Source organism: Nyctibius grandis, chromosome 3 (genome assembly GCF_013368605.1).
Source record: "Nyctibius grandis isolate bNycGra1 chromosome 3, bNycGra1.pri, whole genome shotgun sequence".
In the NCBI taxonomy this organism is placed as follows: domain Eukaryota; kingdom Metazoa; phylum Chordata; class Aves; order Nyctibiiformes; family Nyctibiidae; genus Nyctibius; species Nyctibius grandis.
In genome coordinates, this window is record NC_090660.1 from 10,182,467 (window position 1) to 10,199,995 (window position 17,529).

Below are 17,529 nucleotides of genomic sequence, written 5' to 3' on the forward strand. Positions count from 1 at the left end.
AAAAGAGAAACAAACAGAAAACAAAGGGAAGAGGGTAAATGGGCATGCGACTTTGGGTCAGGGAAGGAAGAGGAGCAGGTGGTGGAACTGATGAGAGAGATTTAATGAACTGCGATTGACTTCGAATAACAAAGGAGGAGGAACCTAATCCTACTGTTGGATCTGTACACATATGGACTTACCATAACAAATGGTAATCAATCCATCAGCCTTAAATTAAAGATAAGGTGGGCAGCAAGGAAGGGACATGGTTTAGTCCTTCACCCCCATCAAACTAAATCTGTATGTGTGTGTCCATTTCTCTGTTGTTAGAATTAACGTCTGCCATCTCCCCCTTCTCAACCAAAGCGGCCACCTTGCCACCTCTCACCATGCCACTGTGGGCAGGGCTCTTTGGATGCTGCCCCAGGAATTTAGGATCCTGGCTACGCTGATTCTGCAGCGTATTTCACTCAACAGAAATCGAGGCTCAGCAGCCTCAGAAATACGCTCATAAGACTCTGTGTGTAAATGCTCGCTGAGCTTTAATCAAATGCATATCACAGATACTCCTGCGTGACAGAAAGCAGAGCCGCCAATCCGCAGACCTGCCAAGAATAGCCCCATCTGCGATACAAGCGTTTTTCCTCTTTTGTATCATCTTGGCCCTTGCTTTCTCATTCTAGGACAAGCTGCAGAAATATTCTGGGTTTTATATGGTATCTCCTTGTTTCAAGCCGAAGGCAAGTTCACTAGATTTTCTAAATATATACCCAGGTTTTATGAATCCTCATTAATTTTCTAGGATAGAGTTTCTATTTTAAGGCCCAGATCCTCCAAAGAGAGCTTCACAGTTGGACACCCCTTCCCATACATTTGGCCAAGGATGGCTGTGCATGCGGGTTTCTTTGCGGGATTTGCCTTAGTGTTTAGGCCTGGCAGGCCGCTTCTCCCAAAGAAAGTGCTTCTAACCAGAGGGAAAATTTTATTTAGATGCTGATGTCTCCAGGGCCGGTAATAAATATTTATTTCTCCTTGACCAGCAGGCAGAAAATGCATGAGCAATTCATGAAGATCACTATTGACATACATTTTAAAAGAGTGAAAGCTTGTGACTTATGGGGTAGTATCAGGAGCTAAGAAATATAATTTTATGTTTCCGCCATAACCTTCCTATGTGATTTCCCAGCATGATCCATTCTTGAGTGTATTCCAGTTACACCAGAAGAACACTGCCAGCCAGGCTGGGAGGTGGCACGAGGTGTGTGGACACCCGAGGTAGGAGCTACGTGGGACTGCAGTTTGGCACAGGGGCTGAGCACCTGGGAGGCTGGGTCTGGCTACTATTTGAACAAAGCATTTGCCAATTAAAATAATTCAAACAGTTCTGTGTCCTGAGGTAAGTGCAGGGCAGGCACAGATGGACAAGAACATGATGTTGGGCCCTGCCACATCAAATCAGGAAAGGGAGAAGAGTGGGGAAAACAGAAATTTGTGAAATAGCCACCAAAGTTAAATTCTTCTCCCTGTTTAAAACACTGCAAGAGGAGCAGGAGAGACACAACCCAAGCACCAGCTTAAACATTATGTTTCCCATTTCCCTGGTTGCTCAGGTCCTCTTACCCTGTGCACTGACACCCATGTGTCCCAGCTTCACAGCAGCTGAGGAGCCTCCACCAGAAGTTCCACCGAGGTTGCCAGAGCAGAGAGGAGCATCCCTCATGCTGAGCGTGGGACATGCCAGCAAGTGCTCTGCCCTGTCAGCGCGGACCTCCCAGTCTGATTAGGTCCCTGTTCCGAGCTACTCCTACCTGGCCATCAGCAGAGGGACTCAGGATGTTGGATGGGAGTCCTGGGAATTTGGCGTACTGTAGGCACACACCAAGGAAGTACAGTCAAACACTTGGCAAGTGCTAAAACACAACAGTCTGGTATCTGGTCTCTCACTTTGCTCCTCCTGTCTTCCACATCCTAAATGACATTGCACCTGGAGCGTGAATTTGCACAACATGGGTGTTTTTGGTGCTTTTTGGGTACTAGGTGGGCTGACTGAAGGCTGCCTACCCTGTTGCCAGGCTCACTGGAGCTCCCCCAGCTCCGCAGCCACAGCCTGCTGCGCCCAGATCTCGTTACCCCTCCACCAAAGAGGGCAATTCCCCCCGGCCCATTGAAACATGACCACATTGCTCCCCAAGAGGTATCATTTATCACCACTGGCCCTTGAGAAGACGGACATTTTCCAGTGAGAGCGCAGCATAGTGTCACTCACCTGCTCCTACAAAAGCAAACACCGGTGTTTCTGGAGGAGCGGTCAGACATGTCTCCCCACACACACCCGTTAGTAAATCACCACCTCACAGCCCTCCACTTCCTTCTGTTGGCAACTTCAATTTTACTCAGACTTTTTGCTAAAGGGCTGCTTCTCTTATTGTTCAGCAGGGGCCTGAAGGAAAGAGCGTCAACAACAAAGGAGGAGGGAGAAGGTCGAAGTGGAGCTCGGCAGTGCACAATCCCCCTCTTAGTCTGGCAGTTTTGGGACCTCTCCTGTCTTCTTTTCACCTACGAAGACCTGGCCGTTCGCCACAGCATAATATAGCAATGGGGGAAAGAGAGGAAGAAGGCTTAACTTTTATTTATTTTAGTGCGATCATTAGGATTATGTCAGGGAGAAAAAGCATTAATATATAATCTTTTCCCTGTGCTATACAACTCCGGCTGCTTTTAATTTAGAATTAAATTGAAACACTCACTCAGAGTGGCTTTGAACAGCAGCCAAGGCCTTCTCTTGCATTGTGTGAGCAGCTGGGTAGCCTTTCCACTCTCTTTTTTTTGGTTCATGGTGCCTTTTTTCAGACCTGTGCTGAGGGCCGGTCACTGAAGGTACTCATGTCACCTTTCCACAAGTGCTCGGGGTCCCCTTGGCTTGGAGCTGGCACACCTACCACAGGTGAAGGGGGAAGCCCTCCCACTGAAGCGAAGGAGTGCAGCCCCCAGCAGACCAAACCTCAGCAAATAAAACTCCATAGCTACAAATATTTTGCAAATTAGAGAGAGAAGGGACATATTAAAAAGCACATCAAAATGCACATTTTTTAAAAATGCTAAATAGCGGTGGGTTTCTTTTTTTCTCGATGGCGCATGTTATTTTGTATGCTTTGTCGCCCGTGACGAGGCAAGTTCACATAAGGAGAGCAGGGTTTGGAGGTATAAACAGGACAAACAAGACTGGGTGGGGTAAAGCCAAATTTAGTTGAGCTAACTGGCCATCCTGTTTTGTTCACGCACAAGCCTACTCCAGACGGCTCTCACCAAGCTGATGAGAAAGGTGCCTCTGTCTCCCTGTTCATTTCACTCTATATAAATACTAGGTTTTGTCAGGCTAAAGAATCCACTGCAGACTCAAGCCTTTTCCTTAATTATTGGTATTCACCGAAAGAAAGGGTAAGTTTAAAGGGGAAAAAAAAAAAAAAGGAGATTGCCACCCTTTCAGTGCTGCTGTGAAGGGAGCTCTGCTTATCACAACAGGTGCAAAGGCCACTCACAAAAACAGACGCAGTTCAACGCTGAAAGGCTAAGAAATTACTTATTCTCTTTGTCAGCTGCTCATGCAAGCAGGGTAAAGGCTACTTGGAAGGAAAGAGAGAGGGTAAAAAGAAGGGTTAAAGTTTGTTGAAGAAAGAAAGAAAGACAGAAAGACGAAGCACACACAAGCCTGCAGGTTCATAGGAGGCTCTGTGAGATATATTGGCCTTAAAAAAAAATTTTAAAAATTAAAAAAAGAGAGAGAAAAAAGGAAAAAGAAAGCAGAAACAAAACTACATTCCCCATAGAGCAGGAATGAGCAGGAATGAGCAGCACCAGCAGGCTGGGGACTGGGGGAAATTTTAACAGTCTACCACTCCAGCTGAATGGGGAGGGGAACAATGCCAGCTGAAAGCGCAGCATTCCTGCCCTTCGCCCCTCAGAAAGGGGCTGTGCAAGTCTTTCTGATGGCTCCCTCTAATTACACTTTCTTGTGTATGGCAATTCATGGCCAGCTCAGAGAATGTTCTCTGTCGGAGGGGTGATTTGTATACCACACCTACAGAGTCACCATATTGGGGAAAAAAATTATTTAAAAAAAAAAAAAAAGAATGAAAACACCTCTGATGAGGAGCCCGCAATTGCAGGGTTCTGTTTTCCCTTGGGTTCTTAGCTGGGCTTTTTCCTCCACCCTTCCCCTTTCAAGATAAGGCATCAGAAGTAAGTGAAACTAGAATTTCATTTTATAACACCCCTCCGTTGATCCCTAGATCTCTCTCAAGTGCTGCATAAATTTCACCCTCTCTTCACAGAGCTTGAGGTTGTTTTACATCTGGTGCATCTTATTTTCTAAGGATGATGGTTCTGTTTATTTTAACCAGGCCTGGAATGATGTGCAAACCAGCCATGCCTCTTAGATGCTGATTGTTCCCAGAACCAGATGGTCAAACCTTCCTCTTTTAAGACAGCTGACTCAAAGCCATAAAAGAAAACACCAAAAATGAAAACAATCATCAACAACAACATCAAAAAACACCCTGTGGTGGGAAAAAAAAATATTTCAATGTTGGCACTGTGAGAGAGAAAAGACTCAGAGAAAAGAGAGTGTTTGGTTTCCAGACCCTGGAAGTCCAGCGTGCGAAGGGGGGGATTTGCTCATCGGGAAGTTTCCACCAGTGGCAAGCTAAGAGGAGGAATTCCCTAGCTTAAATATGACAGATGTTCATACCTCTGCTACCCAGAAGCAGTAAAACAGTAAAAACCACCTGTGGTTATTCTGGCTGCCCTGCTAAATGAATGGCGAGTTAGAGCACTAATAAAACATAGTGATGCGAGTCGCCGCTGCCCGCACCTGCAGGTTCTCTGATACCTACTACTGCCTTCACAATTTACAGCCGAACCGAAAGGGCTTCAACTTCATTTTAGCACCATGAATAGTCTCTTGCCATCCCCACAGTTCTCCTCCTTCCCAGGTCTTTTCTATTCACAACTGGTCCTGGTTTAATTGGGCCCCTTTGCTGTAAGTCAGTGGAAGCCACTGAGGGGGCATGTTAGGCACGGTGTAAAGAGATTCACCGCACCCTTTACAAAACCAAACTTGCCTATGGCGGTTTAAGGCAGCACAGGGTCTCTGTTCGTAAAGCTACCCCAGCCTAATTAAGCCTGAGAAATCCTATGCTGAAGGTTAAATCAGTCCAACATCAGACTGATGGCGAACCTGTGTGTGTACAGCCAACTGGTTGGTTCTGGTTTAGCAGAACCAATTCCTCCCCACCTTGACCAAAATCAACATACATTTTCAAACCTTTGTAACTAAAAAGAAAAATAAATTTCAAAAAATCACAGTCAGGTTATGGACAGAAACAAAGAAAATACCATAAAGCATCTTGTGAGTTTTCTACACAAAGGTGTAAACTTAGAGCACATCAGCTTCTCTGTGGTGATGGCTGGTGTGCAGCCTCTCACCCTGGTACACGGAAGGTAGTTTTTCCTTCTCCGCCGTCTTTTACCTCTCCAGGGAAAAACAGACACACAACTTGTCTAAGGACTCTAAAAAAACCAATCACTTTCTCTTTAACCGTCATAAGAAATAGAGAGCTACGCAAAAATAAAAGATGTCTGAATGCCTTTCATCAACTACTTTTCCTTAACTTTTCCTAATATTCTGTAAGTAGTATGCGATCCCAGCATGAAAAGACTTTGTAAACATTGCAAGAAAGACAGAAAGCCCATTTCTAATGCTACAAGGGGAGGAAGGGCTTCGGACACTTCCAGAGTTTCTCATTCAATTTTCTATGGCTCTTAAAAAAGGCAAAGTCCCAGTTAAAGGGTCTGTGTCTGGACCACTGCAAAGTTAAGCTAAACAAGACTAAATTTAACAGAAAAGGTCACCTACAAGGCTGTTTACACTTGTTGAGCTAAAAATCAGATTCTGAACTAAGTTAAACCTCAAAGATTAGATACACCATCAAGGCCTCAGTGCAAATATTTCATGGGAACCCTGTGGTACTAGGTTGTAGGAGTATTTCTATTCAGAGTAAAGAATTTTGAATGAGGCTGTTGTTAGGACACACTTTTGCTCACAGTTATGGCACAACAGATAGAAAACCTGAGTTCAGCACCCCCTTCTGCAGCTAAGTATTCACAGATTGTAATAGCAGAAATAATTGCATACCCTCATGAAGTATCTTGAAGTGCATTGTCATTTAAAAACAACCCCCCTAATATATGACAAGTAAATAACAACACCACAAAAAATGAAGTAGATAATGCTGTTGAAGATATTGCTGTTGTACGAACAACTGAAGACACTGTGTAATGCCCGCTCTGCACTGGGGCCATTCTCTATGTTTGCAAAGTCCCCTGGACAATGGGACTCTAAGCTTCTTGCTGCCTCTAGACACTGGCACATCATAGATGTTTAATAACAAGGACCACTTGCCCAATGCACACAGTCCTCACTCGCCAATGTCCCATATGCTGAAAAATATTTTCTGCGCTAATTGGCAAGGACGGCTGTTAATCCACCATAGAATAGCTCCCTTGCAAACCTCGGCAAAATCCAGTTAGCTTTGAGTCAGGCGTACTTCAGAAAGCATTTGTCCTCTTTGCATCGGGATTGAGAGAGGCAGGGAGAGAGGAGGGGTGAGAGGGAAATACTGGAAGCATAGTAGGGCTTTAGTAAAATTTTAGAAATCCCATAAGAACGTGAAAGAAGCCACAGGCCCTGCGCTAAGGAGAGCAACTGGTAATTAAATCCTCGATACGGCAAGTCATTTGAGTTTATTTAAATACGTACTTAAAGATAAACACAAAGCGTTTTGCTCAAACATTTTAAGGAATACGATCCTTAAGCAAGATTAACAAGTCTTTAATAACACTTGTGTTATGAAATGTCATTATAATCAAGCAGTAAATCAATAGTACGGTAGCACATGCTGCAAATCGCAAGGGCTGTATTTTGAGGAACAAAAGAAATGGCAACCTCCTCATCTTTTATGACTGTGATACATGTTATATATACGGACACCTTGACATTTTTGGTACCTCTAATCACCCATGAGGCCATCTGTCTACGTGGTAAGTGGTATATGGAAAGGGATAGCAATTTTTTTCTTCGATTTACACAACCTTCAAAGCAGGTTAAAGGCAGGACCCATCACTGCTGAACGGCTGCCCACACCAGTACACTGTCTTGTTTTATTTTACAGCTCCCCTGATCTCTTCCCCTTGCAGCAGCAGTGGTCAGACCTGGCGCGAGGCTGCTTGGAGCGCTCAGGAAGCACATGAGCCACTGCAAAAACCAGTGATGCTCCCCCAGCTTAGAACTGCAAGGGGCCAGCTGTGCCCATGCCACAGCACCGGGGAGGGGGTGATGCCCAGCCAGGGCCAGTGGATGGGCGTGAGGGCAGAAATACGGGAGCAGAGATTTAGCCTAAACTAAAGCTGTCAGAGCCATGCCCTGGTGAGTGAGATAATACATGCATTCCCCTGCCTGGCCCAGGCTGAATTAGCACATCTGGGGCCCACATTTACCGCTGCTTTGGAGCACCTTTGCCATTAACACTAAAAACACATCCTAGAGGACATCAGGACTTGAGATGAAGGAGGTGAGAGGGGAAATAAGACACCTTGCCTCCCCCCTCACCTTGTTCCTCCCTCCTCCCACATGGCTCCGAAACACTTTGTGACTTGAATGCTGTCAATCTCCTTATGGGAGATATGTATTTATAGAAACCCCATCCCTGTGGCTGAACGCTTTTATGGTACCAGATGTTGGAGGACATGAAGTTGATAAAATAAAGCATAGCCCAAGGAAAAGTGTAAAAATTATCTGCTGCCAGAAGTGAGAATTACAGCTTCTCCTACTTCCATGGAGCAATGCCAGTTTACCCCAATGAGAACTGGGGCTAGCAAGCAGGTACAGACATACGTAATTAGGCTGAGTATGCTGTTTGGACAAGAAAACCTTTGCAGCAGATATTTTGCTAGAAAGGGTTAATGCCCTCTCCTTTGAAATACAGCACAGCAGCTGCAGATGACATCAGATTTTCTGCCATACTGTTTTATATCAATGCACACGAAGCATCCAGGGAAGACCAAGCGCTGCTTGAGACTGAAATGAGAGCAATGGTCAGAGCTATCACAATAAATGATCTCATTTAGAGATTTCTCGATCATATGGTTGTGTTTAAAAACAGGGATACTTCCATTTTGTTAGGAGAGTAACACAAAGATGTATCTCAATAGAGCAAAAGCCCAAGGGTTCAGGCACCTTTTTTGGAAATCAACCCACAAGAAACACATGGATCTCAGGTACAGACGTGAAACTCACCTGCTTTCAACTAAAGCCAGCAGCCTAGGAAGATGCCAGAGTCTGTTACTGAAGGATCCATATCGCTATATTTTGGCATTATGCAGCAAAGTCGAGGAGAAGTAGGTTAATTAAAATTCATATGTCATTTCCATTTCCTCTGCATGTCTACAAGACTGTTTATTCTCACCATCTGAAAGAGATTCTCACCATCTGAAAGAGATATTAATTGCTGCTCTTGGTTGGTGAGAATAAACACTACAAGAGATCAAGTTCCCTAGTGAAGCCTTCTCAGTTTTGCTTTTAAAACCCAATGGAACAGCTTGAAAGGGCTGCTTTTATCTGCACACCAATTGGCTTAAGATGCAAGCCTAGGGTGAAGTCCATTACCACGTGTCCACCAAAATTTTACTGACGAACACTAGAGCAGTGTTTGTTGCCTATTTCCTCCAGCCACAGCTCAATGCAGTAAGAAGATTTTGTCCGTAGATTAGGTTTAGGTGATTTGTTTCAAATAATTCCCTTTCTTCATCACTTGTGCCAGCAGTCTGGTTGCTGAAGTGATCAGGAGTGGGTAGGATCCCAAAACGGGACCTTTCACACAACCTGGAGAGACACAGTATGGAAATAAGTTGTGGAGTCTCCTTCTCTGGAGATATTCAAAACCAGCCTGGATGTGACCCTGTGCAACGTGTTCTAGGTGAACCTGCTTTAGCAGGGGGTTGGACTAGATGATCTCCAGAGGTCCCTTTCAACCCCAACCATTCTGTGGTTCTGTGATAATGCATATGTTTGCTCGTCAGTATTTCAACATTAATGCCCTATCGATGCTGAGACGAGATGTAACAAAGTCTGTGCTGCTGCACTGGTCATGGTGCATCTTGGAGATTGCTTATCTCCTACAAGCATAACACCTTGTAGCAATACAGAGCATGTGGTTTGGTGGTGATTTCTTCCCCCGTACCAGAGATCACAGTGATGTGTGTGGATAGCACAGTCAGTGCCAGCCCAGAGCTGCATGGTACCCATGACTGGTTTGACTTCGGCATCACTCCCATTGTGGTTGTAGGTGTGTTTTTAATTCCTAGGTGCTTAGACTTGTAGAACCTGACAGTGACTGTGATGTGAATGCTTCCTCTTTGCCAACGTCAGTGCTTTCCAGGCCTTCAGAACAACTACAGCTAAAAACCAGTAACACGTGTTTCAGCTGGATCGGCAGCGTAGGCCCCTTCACCTCCGGAAACACGAGGCAAACAAAACCAGACAGAATCCGAAACAAGGTGCAATCTGCCTACTGTCAGGCCCCAGCCCACCTTACAGCAATGCTGCTCCACATGATGTTCATCAAGGCCCAGGTGGAAAAGATACAGTTGGGGTGTGGAATAATATGCCCACAGATTTCACTGATTCCTGGCAGAGGATTGGTCCACAGCCCTGTGACCCACCCCAGCAAAATATATGACAGGAAAAATTAATGTCCATGTCAAAGTGAGATGCTGTAGAGTGAAACGCACTTCTGGGAGGCTTTGACCAACCCAGGGAAGTAATATGTGTGTGCTACTGAACCATCCAGCAGACAAAAGGAGAGAGGCTATATACAACAGGCCAAGAAAGTTAGGTGTCCACTGCATATACTGCTGCCATTTCCCAGCTGAAAACAGCTCACGAGAACCTTTTAGGAGAATACAGTATTCATAGATCATTGTATTTCACATAGATTTGAAAATGAATGCCCGTGTTACTAAACACCTACCAGCAGGTGATGAAAGAGATTGGCCAGCCCTTCAGCAACTGAAGAAAGGTTAGTGAGACAAAAGAAACAGGGATATGCTACTCATGCAGGAGGGTAAGGAAGCTCCAGCCAGCAAGCATCTTCAGCAGGTCTTTCAGCTCCTGGAAGAGCCATGTAATACTAAGGGGTTTGCCAGGGCTGTAGATCAGTCTCACGGTGTTTTCAAAAATGAAATATACACTACAGAAATATTGGAAGAAGTGCATTAAGAGCAAACAAACAAATCTATTTTGAAAATTTGACTGACACTTGTCTATGAATATAAAAATTCAAGAGTTGGTTGTGCAGTATTTGTTAGCCACTTGAGTTACACGTGGTGTAGATGAAATAGATTGCAAGAAAAGGAATTACTGTAGTGTACTTTCAGCCAAAAAACCTAGAAAAGGGACAGAAATCATAAGTAATGAATTTCTAAGAAGAGACAGTCTGAGAATACTTCTCAGTTAAGAGTATTTCTTTTGTCTCTCAGCCAGTTATTCACCTGAACACTTTAGCTCTCAAGAGATCTGGAGTGATGCAAAAAACCTACCTCTCTTGCAGCATCTGTTTACCAAAGCTGTACCTGCTGCAGAGCCATCACAACAAAACAGATTTGGCTTCAGCGCTAATTTGCTCACCATAAGTGTCACTTGAGGCAAAAGCTAGATGTGGAGTAATAGATAGCAATCTCCGTAAACATATCCAAGCCAAATACTTCAGTAACATGAAGGCTGTGAAAACTGACTAAAAGACATACAGAAGTTAAAGTAGTATCATCTCTTGGGCATTTCTGGGCCAGACAAGGTATATGCAGGACCTTCCCTCTTCCCATTCTTTGGGGTACCTACTTTAAATTCATTTTGTGTACAGTCCAAATGCTAGACTGGTGCTTTACAACTCACCCCCATTTTCTTGCATATATCACCTTTCTACTACTGCAAAAATATCGGGCTGGCTTGGTGGGGTGAGGAAATAGTATTTTGTACCCAATTCTGACGTACAAGAAGTCAACAGGATTTTTGCCACTGATTTAAAGACAGCAGCAGCATGATCTTACTGAGGAAAAAAAGAAAGGCTGTTTGTTGTATTTGAATGCATGTACCTCTGCTACACTGCCATCGTGCTGCAATTCTCTTGGGTCTATCTCTAATACAAACACATAAGTCAGCTCTATCAAATGCAAATAATGACAACTTAAAAAAATTAATAAATCCTCAGGCTTTTGAGTAAAGGAGAGCACACCAGTGACTCGCTAATCAATGCATAGACCCCTTTGTGAAGTGCCAGGGTCTCTGTGGAAACACATCATGTATACGTGAATTTTCCCCAGAAAGTTTTGGCTATGAAATGATGCACTGAGAATATGTAATATATTTATCCCTACATCTTCACAACAGTGCAACTGCCATTATTGGCAGTGTAGGAATCAGATCCTAAACCCTATCCATCACTTTGAAAATGTCACTCTTTAATACCAACCTGACAACTCCAATGCACAGCCTCCCCTGGAGATACCCTAGCCCTTGTACAAACAGATATTTTGAACATCCACTTCTGAAACTTTCTCTTCACCTCAAGGGCAAACCTGTGCTCATTTATCATTATCTATAAGGCATCACAGGTATTCATGCTTTTTTTTTTTTTTTAAGCATAATGCTTAATGTCCCTCAGAAACAATCACACTCGGAGCTATCCCAGTCCACAGTGAAGGTGGTGGTCACCTGGAAGCCAAAAAAGAGGTGCCATTTCCAGAGTCCCTTCCCATAAAGTTCACCATTGATAAGCACAGTTACTTACACGACTACAAGGCACACTGCAACAAAACGTATTCTCCCCCTTGACCAGTGAAACATCTGGGGTTGCCCCCAGGTGTCTGTAGACACCAGTCTGACACCCATCAGAGCAATATTGCATGCACAGCAAAACTCCAACAAAGAGCACCAGGAGCAAGGTTAAATCAGTCAGGGAGGTGCAACACCAAATAAAAGGTGAGATCCAGGGGGAGGAGAAAGATTACAGCAGTGCAGGATCCTGGGGCACTCCTGTTACACATGCATCCTGAGAGCTCCTCTGTGCTTTTGGTTTTAATTAGCATTTGTTAACATATGGAGATATTTACCCAGAAGGAAGGCTGGAGGAGAGGTTACCAGAAACAGCCTCTCTCCCTTTCCCCCATCCCCTTCCCGCTGGGGCACAGGGGCCAGCTCTCCAACTGGTATAAATCTGCGGTGCTCCACTGATTTACACCAGCTGAGCATCTGGCTTCGAGACATTTCCGATCGTATATAAAAAGAACAGCAACATGGTGTGCTACTTAGAAATCTCTCTCCCGAGCCAAGGCTGTGGTCCACACCTGTGCCCTGCTTGGCCATGTTGCTCCCATGCCATGCCATCTCCCATGGCATCAGATGGACACAATCAGGCCCACTCCTGGATGTTGTCACCTGGAGAAAATACATGCAGGATCCTACTTCCCATCTCCTCTTACAAAATGGAGGTGGGAAGAGAGGAAGGGAAATCCCTGCCTGCTCCTTCCCCCAGCCGTGTGGGGAGGATTAGTTAGCCAGTGTTTATAAATTGCTCTGAAGGGGTCAAGTACGGGGGTGATTGGTGTCAGCTTCTCAGCATCACGTTTAACAGCTGACCGAGGGTTGCTTTTAATTTCTCTTAATAACAGAGCAAATGGCACCCACCGCCCAGCCCTCGGCTTGCAAGGGCAAAGCTTGGCCTCACGCTGCCGTCCCCTGTTGTGCAGGAGACATCGCCCCATCCTCACACAGGTCCCGGCAAGAGGCAGTGCAGCACCAGCCACCCTCCTCACAGCTCCTGGGGGAGAGCACCCATTTCCAGCCCAGCCCACTGCCCCCCACCTCACCCCCTGCCCAGGCACCCCGCTTGCTCGGTTTTCCAGCCGCTTATTTTAATGCATGGGGACGCCTTTCCCCCTGAGTCTTGTGGGACGGGTGTGAGCATGAGAAGGAGCAGTTGGGCTTGCTCTATCAGGTCCTCACCACCTCCCACAGCTCAAACCACCTACCCACCACAGCCACTTTGGTTCAATTCATGCCCACAGTTCTTGTTGGCATTTCCCCATGGGCAAGTGGCAGGAAGGTGGCCTGTCCCCTTCGCTTTCCTGCAGACCACATTTGTGCCTTTGCACCAACATTTTTCCCAATCTTTGCCTCGTTTTTCTGAAGAAAAAGTGATTCCCTTTATAGTGGTAAAGAAACTTTCTTCAAAATTGTCCAGCACTCAAGTCTTCAGGCTAGTCAAGCTTTTAAACTGACTTGAATTCCTTTTCCTGCCTGTCCTTCACAAGGAAAATCCCAAATTTATATATACACATTTCATTTATATTCAGCCGTATTAGTTTCAAATATAGTTTCAGAGAGAATGAAATTAAAATAAAATTTGATATAATAGAAATATTTTTGCATTGTGGATACCATTTTTTGCTGATCCTTCTGCATTCCTGTGACAAACGTGACTAATCCATGATAACATAAGATCACCCATATGGCAGCATCTGCTGCCTCTGGAGGAAGGTGCAGAAGAGGAGGAATCATCTCAGGTGAGAGCAACAGAAGAACAATTTGCTCGGCCATAGTGGAAATGGTCAGTCTAGCTGGTGCCATAGCCAGCCGCAAGGGCAGAAGATCGCCCCTGTCATGGGTGAAGCTGGGAAAGGACGAGAACCTGAACCAGCAGACACTCCATCTTCTCCAAGGTCCCCAGAGCAACTTCGTGCAGGTCTCCTGTGTCCAGAAAGCCAAGGTATCACTTTCCCTCCGGATCCTGCAACACTGGGGCAGCTACGCACCGCCAAAGGTGGGATCACAGCACTCACCACATCACAGCGGTATCTGTCCTGTTTCCTCCAAGAAGTAACAAGATAGTTGGGTTTAAAGCAGACAAGGGTGCAGCCCCAGCCCTGTGCCTCCTGAGGTCCCTGGGAGTTTTGCCACTGGCTTTACCAGCCAGGCAGTCAGGGTCACAGTGCGGTGCTTAAGCAGCCCCTCTGGAATCACAGCCCTAGACTGCAATTAGTGCTGATTTATTCTGGGTGACTACAGTTCAACACAGACCAGCACGGGTCTGGCTGCCACAATTCATCCTTGAGATTTGCCAGTGAAGGCAGCAATTCTTTTGATCTTCCTAATAGAGAAAATTGGAGAGCATACAATTAGCCTTTTTTTTTTTCCCCCACTGCCATTTGGATATGACTGCAAGCAGTCTGAGGGGGAGCTCTGCTTGGAGCAGACTGCTCCTCCAGTCCTGCTGGCCACGTAACGTTGAAGGATTTAAACACTCCCGACTCCACTCCCCAACATGTCAAACGTGTAGGGGGAAAGAGCTTGAAATAAGAGTGAGGGCAGTGCCTGGAGCAGAAAGGATGGAGTGATAGAGGAACTCCTGGTATCATTTGACTGTAAAGCAGCTTTACATAGCTAACACAGCTTGGTCTAGCAGGGATCAAGGCATGACCCAATCACTGGCTATGACCAAGTTCACAGCAAGGTGAGAAAAGAGCCCAAATCTGTCCTTCCAGCTCCTTTGACTAGGAGCTTCTTGTTCACTACTCCTCCAATGTGGCTCAGAGGAGGGCTGTAGTACACCAGCTCTGGACAAATACAGCAGCAAGTGGTCAGCAGGATAAAAGAAGCAGAAAAGAACATTTCTTAGGCTACACAACATGAGAGATATCCAGGACATGTATCCTCCTGTACAAAGGATCCACCGAGATGATGGTCATTTATTCACGCTCTCCATGTTGCCCTTGTCCTTGGAGGTGTTTTCTGTGCGCCGTCCAGCGTTCATTCAATCTGCAGACAAGATGTGATTACATGCGATAGTTGCTCTACTGGCAGCTCTCCTAGGCTGAATGGAGTGAACGATCTCAACCCCTTTCTGAAGGGGGAGAGATGGAAACAGAAGTCACCACCCCAAGCAGTGGGTTAGGCAGCGAGGCTTGAACAGAAGCTAAGCCGCAGGATCGGGGTGGGGGCTCCTCCAGCAAACTCCCAGCAAATTAGTCCTGTCCTCCCGCCCCCCAATATGGTCGCGATTATTTAAAAGCAGGGGAATACCAACCATTACATCTGTACAAACACGCCACAGGAAACCAAATTGTAAAGACATCAGCAATCAAGACCAGACTCTTGGTTTGTTTGTTCGGATATCAACATCCACTACAGACAGGCCCGATCACGGCTGTAACTGGCACAGCAGTAAACACTCCCAGGGCAATGTGGAAGGTGAATAGGGCAAGGTGGGCAGAGAGCAAACCTGGTCTCTCTGGAATCCCCTACTGTTTGAAGAACAACTTGTGAACTGTTGTGGAGCAGGGCATAACTAAATTACTCTGGGGAAGAGAAGGGTCACACAAATGTGTCCCGCTCAGCGTCATTCACTCTGGCATTTCGCTTGACATTCATCCTGAAGTTCAAGCCAGGAAGCTGCCAGAGAAACCATTCAGCTAAAAGCTCTTCTGCCTCCTCCTGAAAACATCAAATAACTGGAATGTTACTCACAACCAGAAGTGTTCCTGCTGTTCCTCATGAGTCTTGCAAAGTGTAAGGCATACTTTTCCCACCAACAACGATAAAAGGTTGGCTGGTTTGTTTGTCTGTTTGCTTTAATGATTAAACACTTATCCTATAGGGGATTTCTTCTTTGGAGGTTAAAATAATGAAAGAGACCAGAATTTTTTGAACAATTCACCTAATGTGGCCCTAATGTTCATGTATCATCTCTGTTCTTGAATCTTGGGCGCCAGTTAAATATTATACCTACTATAAGACACCCAGTTATAACGCAAGCATTAGCATTTAGCATGCATTTACTCTGAAGAAACAAGCCCATGCAAACTATGAATATCTCAACTTCAAAAAATCCAGGAGAGTCTCTTTTAAAAACCTCCAGGAGGAGACTTCCTTTAATGCTCTGAGTGCCTTCAAGTCATTCACGAATTAACAAGCACAGAGCATTAATAAACTGAGTAGCTTAAGAGTGCATGTGGTCTTACTCTCATGGGGATGAGAGGAGGGCAGAACTGTGCCTTTCTGCATTAGAAGACCATACCAAAAAAAAACCAAAAACCATAAGGCTGCAGGGAATTCAGCAGTACACTTTCCTCCAGTGGTCTTCCACTGTCACAGACACCCTAAAAATAAGGGGGAAATTCTGTTTTGTCTTTTGTCATCCATACAGAAGAAAATCCATCTCTTCTGCATGCTGTATGTCTCTGTAGTGCATCAAGTGTTAGCACACACAGACATGAAATACAGCGATAAGATTAATAATAACAGTATGTATTTGTTGCTGCAAATGCATTCTTTTGCAGCAAGACCTCGAGTAAGTTAATCACTTCAGTAAATATTTAATAACAGGCTGAACCCAATGGGACTTAGGTGCTTTTCCTCACTGGGCCCTCAATATGTAAATATGAGTGTCTATTTGGTCAGCTCCCAAAATCAAGAAAATAGTAAGTGAATGCAGAACTCACCAGATTTCGAGGGACACTCCTTGAAACCAGTAGCAGTTTAAAACAGATAAGAAAAACTACTTTTTTTACACAGCAAGTAATGAATTTCTGGAATCTGTCCCTGCCTTGTCTTCTTTCCTGCCCCTCATGGGGTGGAAGCAATGCCACTTACCTCTTAATCTTTCCCAAACCTCAGCTACCATTATTCCCCAAACTAGGGAAACTCACACAGCAGAGGGGAAATCTATGTTACTAGAGAGAAATGTGAAAAGTTGAGTCACTTTAAGAACTAGAAAATATATAAAAAAAATAGATATAATAATATTTCTCTCCTGCTTTGGGGGGTGGGGGGATGAACTTAAAAATAACAACAACAACAAACTCTAAAACCAGTTTGCTCTAGTTATGATAATCCAGGCATAACATTTATATGAGAACATAAAATACAGCACACAGCTGTAAGTAAAACAATATGTGTGTTCCTGAATAATGGGAAAATAGCTTGCCAATAAGAATATATTTTGAGCAAATGAAAGATGACCTGGAATTGACTCTGGAGTAACAACTTGATTACTTATAAAAATAGGAGGTAGGGGAAAAGAAAAAGGAAGAGGAAGCAGCGGTTGGGAAGAGCTTATGTTATGTGGTATTTGATGTATTTACTTTGAAAAGTTTCCTTTTGATGAATAATAAAAACAATGCCGTAACAGCCACCTTCATGCCAAAAAATAAGATTGGCTAGGGATTTTACAACTAATGTGGCTCTACTCACCCAGATTCTCCATGTCAGAAGGCCACGTTCAAGCTCAGATGGTGAAACTGGAGCAAAAGATGTTGAATAAAGAACGACTCTGAAGAGCACGTGGCACAGCTCCTTGAGAGAGCGCTTACCGGCTCTCCTGCCTGCAAATTGTTTCCATGCTGGTGTGCAGAGCAACACGCTAGTGTGCCTGGGAAGGC